Here is an 11209-nt window from a genome sequence, read left to right as displayed (position 1 = left end):
GTGAGTAATTCCATCGTAGGCTTGCTGGACGGTGATGGGTTGGATGAGATCTATCACGTAATCGAGTTAGTTTTGTTAGGGTTTGATCCCTAGTAACCATTATGTTCTGAGATTGATGTTGCTATGACTTGCTATGCTTAATGCTTGTCACTAGGGCCCGAGTGCCATGATTTCAGATCTGAACCTATTATGTTTTCATGAATATATGTGAGTTCTTGATCCTATCTTGCAAGTCTATAGTCACCTACTATGTGTTATGACCCGGCAACCCCGAAGTGACAATAATCGGGACCACTCCCGGTGATGACCATAGTTTGAGGAGTTCATGTATTCACTATGTGCTAATGCTTTGTTCCGGTACTCTATTGAAAGGAGGCCTTCATATCCCTTAGTTTCCATTAGGACCCCGCTGCCACGGGAGGGTAGGACAAAAGATGTCATGCAAGTTCTTTTCCATAAGCACGTATGACTATATTCGGAATACATGCCTACATTATATTGATGAATTGGAGCTAGTTCTGTGTCACCCTATGTTATGACTGTTGCATGATGAATCGCATCCGGCATAATTCTCCATCACCGATCCAATGCCTACGAGCTTTTCACATATTGTTCTTCGCTTATTTACTTTTCCTTTGCTACTGTTACAATCACTACAAAATACCAAAAATATTACTTTTGCTACCGTTACTTTTGTTACCGTTGCCACTACTATCATACTACTTTGCTACTAAACACTTTGCTGCAGATACTAAGTTATCCAGGTGTGTATCAAACGTCACAAAGTAACTTCGTGACTATAAAGGTGCACTACAGATATCTCCGAAAGTGTCTGTTGGGTTGGCACGAATCGAGACTGGGATTTGTCAATCCTTGTGACGGAGAGGTATCTCTGGGCCCACTCGGTAATGCATCATCATAATAAGCTCAGTGTGACTAATGAGTTAGCCACGGGATCATGCGTTACGGAACGAGTAAAGAGACTTGCCGGTAACGAGATTGAACAAGGTATAGGGATACCGACGATGGAATCTCGAGCAAGTAACATACCGGTGGACAAAGGGAATTGTATACGGGATTGATTGAATCCCCGACATCGTGGTTCATCTGATGAGAGCATCGTGGAACATGTGGGAGCCAACATGGGTATCCAGATCCTACTGTTGGTTATTGGCCGGAGAGAGGTCTCGGTCATGTCTGCATGGTTCCCGAACCCGTAGGGTCTACACACTTAAGGTTCGGTGACGCTAGAGTTGTTATGGGAAATAGTATGCGGTTACTGAAGGTAGTTCGGAGTCCCGGATGAGATCCCGGACATCACGAGGAGTTCCGGAATGGTCCAGAGGTGAAGATCGGTATATTGGACGAAGGGTATTGGAGTCCGGAAGTGTTCCGGGGGTACCAGGCTATGGCCAGCATGACCGAAAAGTGTTTCGGGGGCCCGGGCAAGTGTTGCAGGGTCTCATGAAGGAAATATGCCCTAGAGGCAATAATAAAGTATTATTTATTTCCTTATATCATGATAAATGTTTATTATTCATGCTAGAATTGTATTAACCGGAAACATAATACATGTGTGAATACATAGACAAACAGAGTGTCACTAGTATGCCTCTACTTGACTAGCTCGTTAATCAAAGATGGTTATGTTTCCTAGCCATAGACATGAGTTGTCATTTGATTAACGGGATCACCTCATTAGGAGAATGACGTGATTGACATGACCCATTCCGTTAGCTTAGCACCTGATCGTTTAGTATGTTGCTATTGCTTTCTTCATGACTTATACATGTTCCTATGACTATGAGATTATGCAACTCCCGTTTACCGGAGGAACACTTTGTGTGCTACCAAACGTCACAACGTAAATGGGTGATTATAAAGGTGCTCTACAGATGTCTCCAAAGGTACTTGTTGGGTTGGCGTATTTCGAGATTAGGATTTGTCACTCCGATTGTCGGAGAGGTATCTCTGGGCCCACTCGGTAATGCACATCACTATAAGCCTTGCAAGCATTGTGACTAATGAGTTAGTTGCGGGATGATGTATTACGGAACGAGTAAAGAGACTTGCCGGTAACGAGATTGAACTAGGTATCGAGATACCGACGATCGAATCTCGGGCAAGTAACATACCGATGACAAAGGGAACAACGTATGTTGTTATGCGGTCTGACCGATAAAGATCTTCGTAGAATATGTGGGAGCCAATATGGGCATCCAGGTCCCGCTATTGGTTATTGACCGGAGAGGTGTCTCGGTCATGTCTACATAGTTCTCGAACCCGTAGGGTCCGCACGCTTAACGTTACGATGAAAGTTTTATTGAGTTTTGATGTACCGAAGAAGTTCGGAGTCCCAGATGAGATCGGGGACATGACGAGGAGTCTCGAAATGGCCGAGACGTAAAAATCGATATATTGGACGACTATATTCGGACTTCGGAAAGGTTCCGAGTGATTCGGGTATTTTTCGGAGTACCGGAGAGTTACGGGAATTCGTATTGGGCCTTAATGGGCCATACGGGAAAGGAGAGAAAGGCCTCAAAAGGTGGCCGCGCCCCTCCCCATGATCTGGTCCGAATTGGACTAGGGAAGGGGGGCGCCCCCTTCCTTCTTTCTCCTCCTCCCTTCCCTTCTCCTATTCCAACAAGGAAAGGAGGAGTCCTACTCCCGGTGGGAGTAGGACTCCCCCTTCTGGCGCGCCTCTCCTCCCTAGGCCGGCGGCCTCCCCCTTTCTCCTTTATATACGGGGGCAGAGGGGCACCCCAAGGACACACTTGATATACGATATTTTAGCCGTGTGCGGTGCCCCCCTCCACCATATTACACCTCGATAATACCCTTGCGGAGCTTAGGCGAAGCCCTGCGTCGGTGGAACATCATCATCGTCACCACGCCGTCATGCTGACGAAACTCTCCCTCAACACTCGGCTGGATCGGAGTTCGAGGGACGTCATGGAGCTGAACGTGTGTAGAACTCGGAGGTGCCGTGCGTTCGGTACTTGATCGGTCGGATCGTGAAGACGTACGACTACATCAACCGCGTTGTGATAACGCTTCCGCTGTCGGTCTACGAGGGTACGTGGACAACACTCTCCCCTCTCGTTGCTATGCATCACCATGATCTTGCGTGTGCGTTGGAATTTTTTTGAAATTACTAAGTTCCCCAACACCTCATGGGCCAAGGGGAGGGGGCAAACCAGCCCACTAAGGGGCTGTGCGCCCCCACACCCTTTCCCACCTTACTTGGGGAGGTGGGGTGCCTCCACCTGGCTTGGGAGGCAAGTCTCCCTAGGGTTTCCCTAGGGAGATCCAATCTGCCCTAGCCGCCGCCCCCTAGGGGAAACCCTAGGGCGCCTCCCCCCTCTCCCCTTCCCCCTATATATAGTGAGGGGGTGGGAGGGCAGCCACACCCTTCCCCTGGCGCAGCCCTCCCCCTCTCCAACTCCTCCTCCTCTTCCGTAGTGCTTGGCGAAGCCCTGCCGGAGAACCACGAGCTCCTCCACCACCACGTCGTCGTGTTGCTGGTGTTCTCCCTCAACTTCTCCTCTCCACTTAATGGATCAAGAAGGAGGAGACGTCCCTGGGCTGTACGTGTGTTGAACGCGGAGAAGCTGTCCATTTGGCGCTTGATCGGATCTTCCGCGATTTGAATCGCCGCAAGTACGACTCCATCAACCGCGTTCTTGTAATGCTTATGCTTAGCGATCTTCAAGGGTATGAAGATGCACTCCCTCTCTCTCTCGTTGCTAGCATCTTCTAGATTGATCTTGGTGACACGTAAGAAAATTTTGAATTATTACTACGTTCCCCAACAGTGGCATCAGAGCTAGGTCTATCACTACAGGAATCAGCTACTTTGCCGTCTGCCGCGAACGGCAAAAGCCTCCGGCAAAGTAGGCATCGGTAAAGAGCTTCTTTGTCGTCTGCTTTTTGAAGCGGACGGCAAAGGGGCCTTTGCTATCAGCGGCTGACGGCAAAGAAAGCCGATGGCAATAAATGCGTTGTTAGTCCATTAGGCGGCTAACGGTAGCCTTTGCTGTCCGCCGCTGACGGCAAAGAGCATCTGGCCTTTGCCGTCCGCCGAATGACGTTAGCTGGACGTCACTGCGGGACAAGCCTTTGCCGTCTGCTGCTGTAGGCAAATGTGGGCATTCTTTGCCGTCTGCCACTGTAGGCAAAGCCTTTGTCGTCCGCCGCTGTAGGCAACCTGACCAAATGGGTCAGCTCCCAGGGAGCACAGGTGGCCGCCGCGTGGCTTCTTTGCCGTCCGCGGCAGACGGCAAAGGAGCCTTTGCCATCAGCGGTTGACGGCAAAGGTGCCTCTTTTTTTCTTTTTTTTTAAATCCAGCAATTTTCACAGCAAATATATGACATATATATATATATATATATATATATATATATATATATATATATATATTTCACAGGGCTATTTAACAGCAAACATATGACATATCCAGCACATAAGTTTCATCGTGCATACATATATAGTTCCATCCATTCATACATAGCAAGTTGCACATACACATTGTTCCATCCATACAAAGTTTCATCAAGATAGCAAGTTCCATCATAGCAAGCTAGAAGAATACTAGAGGAGAATGAAAGAAAAAACAAGCACTCCATCATAGCAAGCTAGCTTCCGTGAAGTGAATGAAATCTGCAAAATGGCAAATAAGAAAGTTAGAAAAAGGTGACTAGAAGAAGAAGTATATGCCATTTATGAGCTAACTTAGGTGAAATGGATCATTTATGAGCTAACTTAGTTAAAATGGATCATTTATGAGCTAACCTAGGTGAAATAGATCGTTTATGAGCTAACTTAGGTATAATGCATCATTTTAGAGCTAACCTAGGTAAGATGGGTCATTTTGGAGCTAACCTAGGTGAAATGGATCGTTTTTGAGCTAAGTTAGGTGAAATGGATCGTTTATGAGCTAACCTAGGTGAAATAGATCGTTTATGAGCTAACTTAGGTAAAATGCATCATTTTAGTGCTAACCTGGGTGTGATGGATCATTTTGGAGCTAAACTAGGTAAAATGGATCGTTTGTGAGCTAACCTAGGTAAGATGGGTCATTTTAGAGCTAACTTGGGTAAAATGCATCATTTTGGAGCTATCCTAGGTAAGATGGGTCATTTTGGAGCTAACCTAGGTAAAATGGGTCATTTTAGAGCTAACATAGGTAAAATGGATCATTTTGGAGCTAGTCTAGGTAAAATGGGTCATTTTAGAGCTAACTTGGGTAAAATGGATCATTGATGAGCTAACTAAGGTAGAATGGGTCATTTTAGAGCTAACTTAGGTAAAATGGATTGTTTATGAGCTAACTAAGCTAATTATGCCATTTTTGACATAAGTAAGCTAAGTACATGTCATTATTGAGCAAACCTAGTTAACTAAGCATATTAGAGCTAACTTAGGTCATTTTGGAGGAAACAAAGCTAAGTATAGATCGTTTTAGAGCTAACTTAGGTAAAATGGATGGTTTTGGAGGTCAGTAAGCTTATTAAGTCATTTTGGAGGAAAAGAAGCTAACTCTAGGTCATTGTGGTAAGCATATTGGAGGAAATAAGGCTAAGTCTAGGTCTTTATGCATTTGTTAAGCAAAACACTAGAGAAACTTACCATGATCATGGAGGTGTAGGAGCGGGCTGGCTCGTGCCGGTAGCTGGAGAAGGATCGTGTGATGCTTGTCTGGAGTTACGCTGCACCAAAGATCATTTCCAATGTCTCGTTAGCATGATGACAATCAAATGTTAAGACTAGCAAGTAATGTCCATTCAAATTAAACTCACCGTGGTCCTAGGAGCAATCACTGGCATCGGCGGAGCGGTCTGACCGGTCTTCTCGCACACAGACTGCACATTTGGTTTTGACGACTCAGTCATACTAGTTAGTAATGAGACAAACACTACATGAATGTTTTGGCTAATCTGCAGAAGAAACTTACCACAAGGAGCTCGTACATGGCCCTTGCCTGCATGTCATTCCGTGCCCTCTCCTCCTCCAACATCGTTGTCGTCCTCTCCTCCAACTCCCACTGCCTCTCTGCCGCCTCCGCCAGAAGTTTCTCCGTTCTATCTTTCTCACTCTGTATAGCAGCCTGCAACACCACTCCTCGTTACCATTTGTAATCATTGATGGAAGCACAGACAATGTAATGGAGAAAGATAGCTGAGTACGTATAACTAACCTTGATGGCGAGTTGGACTGGCCGTTCATGAGGCCTTATCTCAGGAGCGCAGCTCGACTGGCGCGCCTTGATCTCCGGGAGAGTGCTAGGACAAATACGGGCCAACAACTGTATTGGGCTGCCGTCAGACCAAACACACTGAACCCATCCGTGCTGATGCCGACTCGAGGATGCCTCGGATCTGCCGCTTTGTCAGCATGTAATTCATCAAACTTTTTCCACGCAACACCATCCGATGTGTCTAATATCATCAGATTCCCATCTGCATCTAGTTCGGTTCTTTTGCCCGTTTTGTGCCATGTCATCTGTCTAGCCGTCTCTTCGACCATGAAAAGACGTTGAAGTCTTGGTACGATTGGCATATACCGAAGAACACTAACGGGGATTTTGGTCTGTGTCTTCTCACCCATACCGTTGTCTACCACAACATACCTGGAAGACTTGCAAATGGGACAATAGTTCAAGTCCGCATAGTCAAGCCTAAATAAGACGCATCCTTTCTCATAGGCATGTATCTTCTCATAGGGCATCTTTAGTGCACGGAGGATTTTCTCCGACTGGTACAGGTTTGCAGGCATTACATGGCCTTTGGGTAGGAAGCGTCCAAATACTGTCATCATTGCATCGTAGCATTCTCTGCCCAAGTTGAACTGAGCCTTCAGAGCCATTACTTGTGAGATGGCATCCAACTGACAAAGCTCAGTGTGCTCGTGGAACGGACGTTTTGAAGACTCCAACATTTCATTGAAGGCCTTTGCAGATTCCTCCATCTCCTCGTCCGAATCCCGAGCATCATCGAAGTCTTGCACCATGTTTTCCATCCCGGTACCATGCTCGTCGGTGCGACGACGATCCACCTCAGCTCGGTCACGTTGGGCAGACTCACCATGATATGTCCACACCGTATAATCGGGCATAAAACCACTCTTCTGCAGGTGTTTGCCCATTTCAGCCTCTGTCCTCTTTTCCCAATTGCCGCACCGTAAACAGGGGCACCAGGTTTTCCTCTGGCCATTTGCAAATGCGGCTTGCACAAACCCCTTGGTTTTTGTGAACCATTCAGTGCTCCACTTGTTCTGACCAGTGTGACCGGTGTACATCCACGCACGATCACTCATCTTGACTTTCAGTGTGACCGGTGCTCCATTTGCTCAGTTGATCTACTTTGTCAATTTTATTACGTCCATGCAACCTACACTCTAATAGGTAATGATAGGTCCTAATCCCACCCGAGTATGTGTAGATTGGGTTCATTTTCCCATGCTATGCTCCGGATCTGACGCAAAATTTCGGCAGCACCTCCCCGCTGTTCTCCTGATACTCGTCTCTGCAATAAACAGAGAGGATGTGTACCCGGAGAACAACAGGGGAGGCACTGACAAAATTTATGCGTCAGATCCGGAGCAAAGCATATGGGAAAACGAACCCAATCTACACATACTCGGGCTGTCCATGGATAGCGTTGGACAATTCGAAAGAATCACGGTTATAAATATGCAAATGCATGCATATTTATAACTATAACGCTTTCGAACGGGAGACACATATTGGTTACGCATACTGATGATTCAAGACAGATATATAGCTAGCTATCAAGTTTCATCGGCACGAACACCGGAACAGAGCAAATAATTAAGGGGGGAGGAGGACATGTCATTTGTGCTCACCCACGAACGAAGGGGCAGAGCTCGTCAAACGCATGGGGAGGTCGTCGAACACCAAAACTCACAGCGATGAAACAACTGCACATTTAAATCTACCCGATCAACACAATTATATATGATGTTTTTCATAACAAAATCGAAAAATATATGACCTAACTCATAATTCACAAATATATGACCCCGTCGGCCTCTGGAAGGCCAAAGAGCACCTTTTCGGGAGGTGTCGGGGGTCGGGGTGTCGTGTCGGTGTCGGGGTGCCATGTCGGGGTCGGGGTGCTGTTTCGGGGTCGGGGTGTCGTGTCGGGGTCGGGGTGTGGTGCCGGGGTCGGGGTGTCGGGGTCAGGGGGTCGGGGTGTCAGGGTGTGGTGTCGGGGTCAGGGGGTCGGGGTACTGTTTCGGGGTCGGGGTGTGGTGTTGGGGTCGGGGTGTCGGGGTCAGGGGGTCGGGGTGTCGGGGTGTGGTGTCGGGGTTAGGGTGTCGGGGTCAGGGGGTCAGGGGGTCGGGGTGTCGTGTCGGGGTCAGGGGGTCGGGGTGTTTCCTTCTATCCTTCTTCTTCTTTCCTTTCTTCTTCTTCTTCTTTCCTTCTCTTCTTCTTCCCCTTCTACATATTCTTCTTTTCTTCTTCTTATTTTTTCATCTTTTTTCTACTTCTTTTAATAATATAACTAATTATCTAAAACCCATGCACTAAATCTAACACTAACACATATCTAGCACTAAATCTAACACTAGCACTAACACTAACACATATCTAGACCTAAATCAAACACAAACAATTAAACAGCAAAAAAAGAAAAAACAGAAAAAATAACTCACCGGAGCTAGGGGGTGGCGGTGGCGATGGGGTGGTGGGCGGGTGGTGGGGGCGGCGGGGCGCCGGGGCAGTGGGACGGTCGGGCGGCGACGTGGTGGGGCGGCGGGGCGTCGGCGGGTGGGGGCGGCGGGGTGGTGGGGCGACGGGGCAGGCTGCGGCGGGTGGCGGGGGCGGCGGCGGGTGCTGGTGGCGGCGGCGGGTGGGGGGGCGGCGGCGAGGGGCGGCGGGGGGTCGATCTGGTCGTGGAGAGAAACAGAGAGGGAGCGGTGGGGGGCTCGGCCGTTAGTTAGGTTAGTGAAGTTAGGTCTTCGCCGTCCGCCGTGCTTTGCCGTCCGCTATTTTTCTCTCTTTGCCGTCCGCTAGCGGACGGCAAAGAGGGGAGCCGCTAAGTTTTATCTAATCAGCTCGTAAGTGGGGCCACCTCTCTCTTTGCCGTCAGCCAGCTGACGGCAAAGAACTGGCTGATGGCAAAATCCTTCTTTGCCATCAGCCAGTTCTTTGCCGTCCGTTTTTCGTAAGCGGACGGCAAAGACCTTCTTTGCCGTCAGCTAGCAGACGGCAAAGAACTGGCAGACGGCAAATAAGCTAATTCCAGTAGTTATGCGTATATTCTATGCACGAGTAGAACACAAGTAGTTGTGGGCGATGATTTGTTCAATTTGCTTACCGTTACTAGTCTTATCTTGATTCGGCGGCATTGTGGGATGAAGCGGTCCGGACCGACCTTACACGTACGCTTACGTGAGACAGGTTCCACCGACTGACATGCACTTGATGCATAAGGTGGCTAGCGGGTGTCTGTCTCTCCCACTTTAGTTGGATCACATTCGATGAAGAGGGTCCTTATGAAGGGTAAATAGCAATTGGCATATCACCGTTGTGGCTTTTGCGTAGGTAAGAAACGTTCTTGCTAGAAACCCATAGCAGCCACGTAAAACATGCAACAACAATTAGAGGACGTCTAACTTGTTTTTGCAGGGTATGCTATGTGATGTGATATGGCCAAAAGGATGTGATGAATTATATATGTGATGTATGAGATTGATCATGTTCTTGTAATAGGAATCACGAATTGCATGTCGATGAGTATGACAACCGGCAGGAGCCATAGGAGTTGTTTTAATTTATTTTATGACCTGCGAGTCAATGTAAATGCCATGTAATTACATTACTTTATTGCTAACCGTTAGCCATAGTAGTAGAAGTAATAGTTGGCGAGACAACTTCATGAAGACACGATGATGGAGATCATGGTGTCATGCCGGTGACGATGGTGATCATGCCGCACCTCGAAGATGGAGATCAAAGGCGCAAGATGATATTGGCCATATCATGTCACTTTATGAATTGCATGTGATGTTTATCATGTTTGCATCTTATTTGCTTAGAACAACGGTAGCATAAATAAGATGATCCCTCACAAAATTTCAAGGAAGTGTTCCCCCTAACTATGCACCATTGCGAAGGATCGTTGTTTCGAAGCACCACGTGATGATCGGGTGTGATAGATTCTAACATTCGCATACAATGGGTGTAAGCCAGATTTACACATGCGAAACACTTAGGTTGACTTGACGAGCCTACATGTACAGACATGGCCTCGGAACACAAGAAACCGAAAGGTCGAACATGAGTCGTATAGTAGATGCGATCAACATGGAGATGTTCACCGTTCATGACTAGTCCATCTCACGTGATGATCGGACACGGCCTAGTCAATTCGGGTCATGTATCACTTAGATGAATAGAGGGATGTCTATCTAAGTGGGAGTTCATTAATAATTTGATTAGATGAACTTAATTATCATGAACTTAGTCTAAAGTTGTCTTTACAATCTATCCTGTAGATCCAATGGCCCACGCCAATGTTGCCCTCAACTTCAACGCGTTCCTAGAGAAAACCAAGCTGAAAGACGGTGGTAGCAACTATACGGATTGGGTCCGTAACTTGAGGATCATACTCATAGCTGCCAAGAAAGCATATGTCCTTGAAGCACCGCTAGGTGAAGCACCCATTTTCCCAGCAACTCAAGACGTTATGAACGCCTGGCAGTCGCGTAGTGATGATTACTCCCTAGTTCAATGCGGCATGCTTTACAGCTTAGAATCGGGGCTCCAAAAGCGTTTTGAGCAGCACGGAGCATATGAGATGTTCCAAGAGCTGAAAATGGTTTTCCAAGCTCATGCCCGAGTCGAGAGATATGAAGTCTCTGACAAGTTCTATAGTTGTAGAATGGAGGAAAACAGTTCTGTCAGCGAGCATATACTCTAAATGTCTGGATGGAGGAAAACAGTTCTGTCAGCGAGCATATACTCAAAATGTCTGGGTTGCACAACCGCTTGTCTCAGCTGGGAGTTAATCTTCCAGATGACTCGGTCATTGACATGATCCTCTAGTCGCTTCCACCTAGCTACAAGAGCTTTGTGATGAACTACAATATGCAAGGGATGGAGAAGTCCATTCCAGAGTTATATTCAATGCTGAAATCAGCGGAGGTGGAAATCAAAAAGGAACATCAAGTGTTGATGGT

Source organism: Aegilops tauschii, chromosome 6 (genome assembly GCF_002575655.3).
Source record: "Aegilops tauschii subsp. strangulata cultivar AL8/78 chromosome 6, Aet v6.0, whole genome shotgun sequence".
Taxonomy (NCBI): domain Eukaryota; kingdom Viridiplantae; phylum Streptophyta; class Magnoliopsida; order Poales; family Poaceae; genus Aegilops; species Aegilops tauschii.
Note: the sequence above shows the minus strand (reverse complement) of the source record.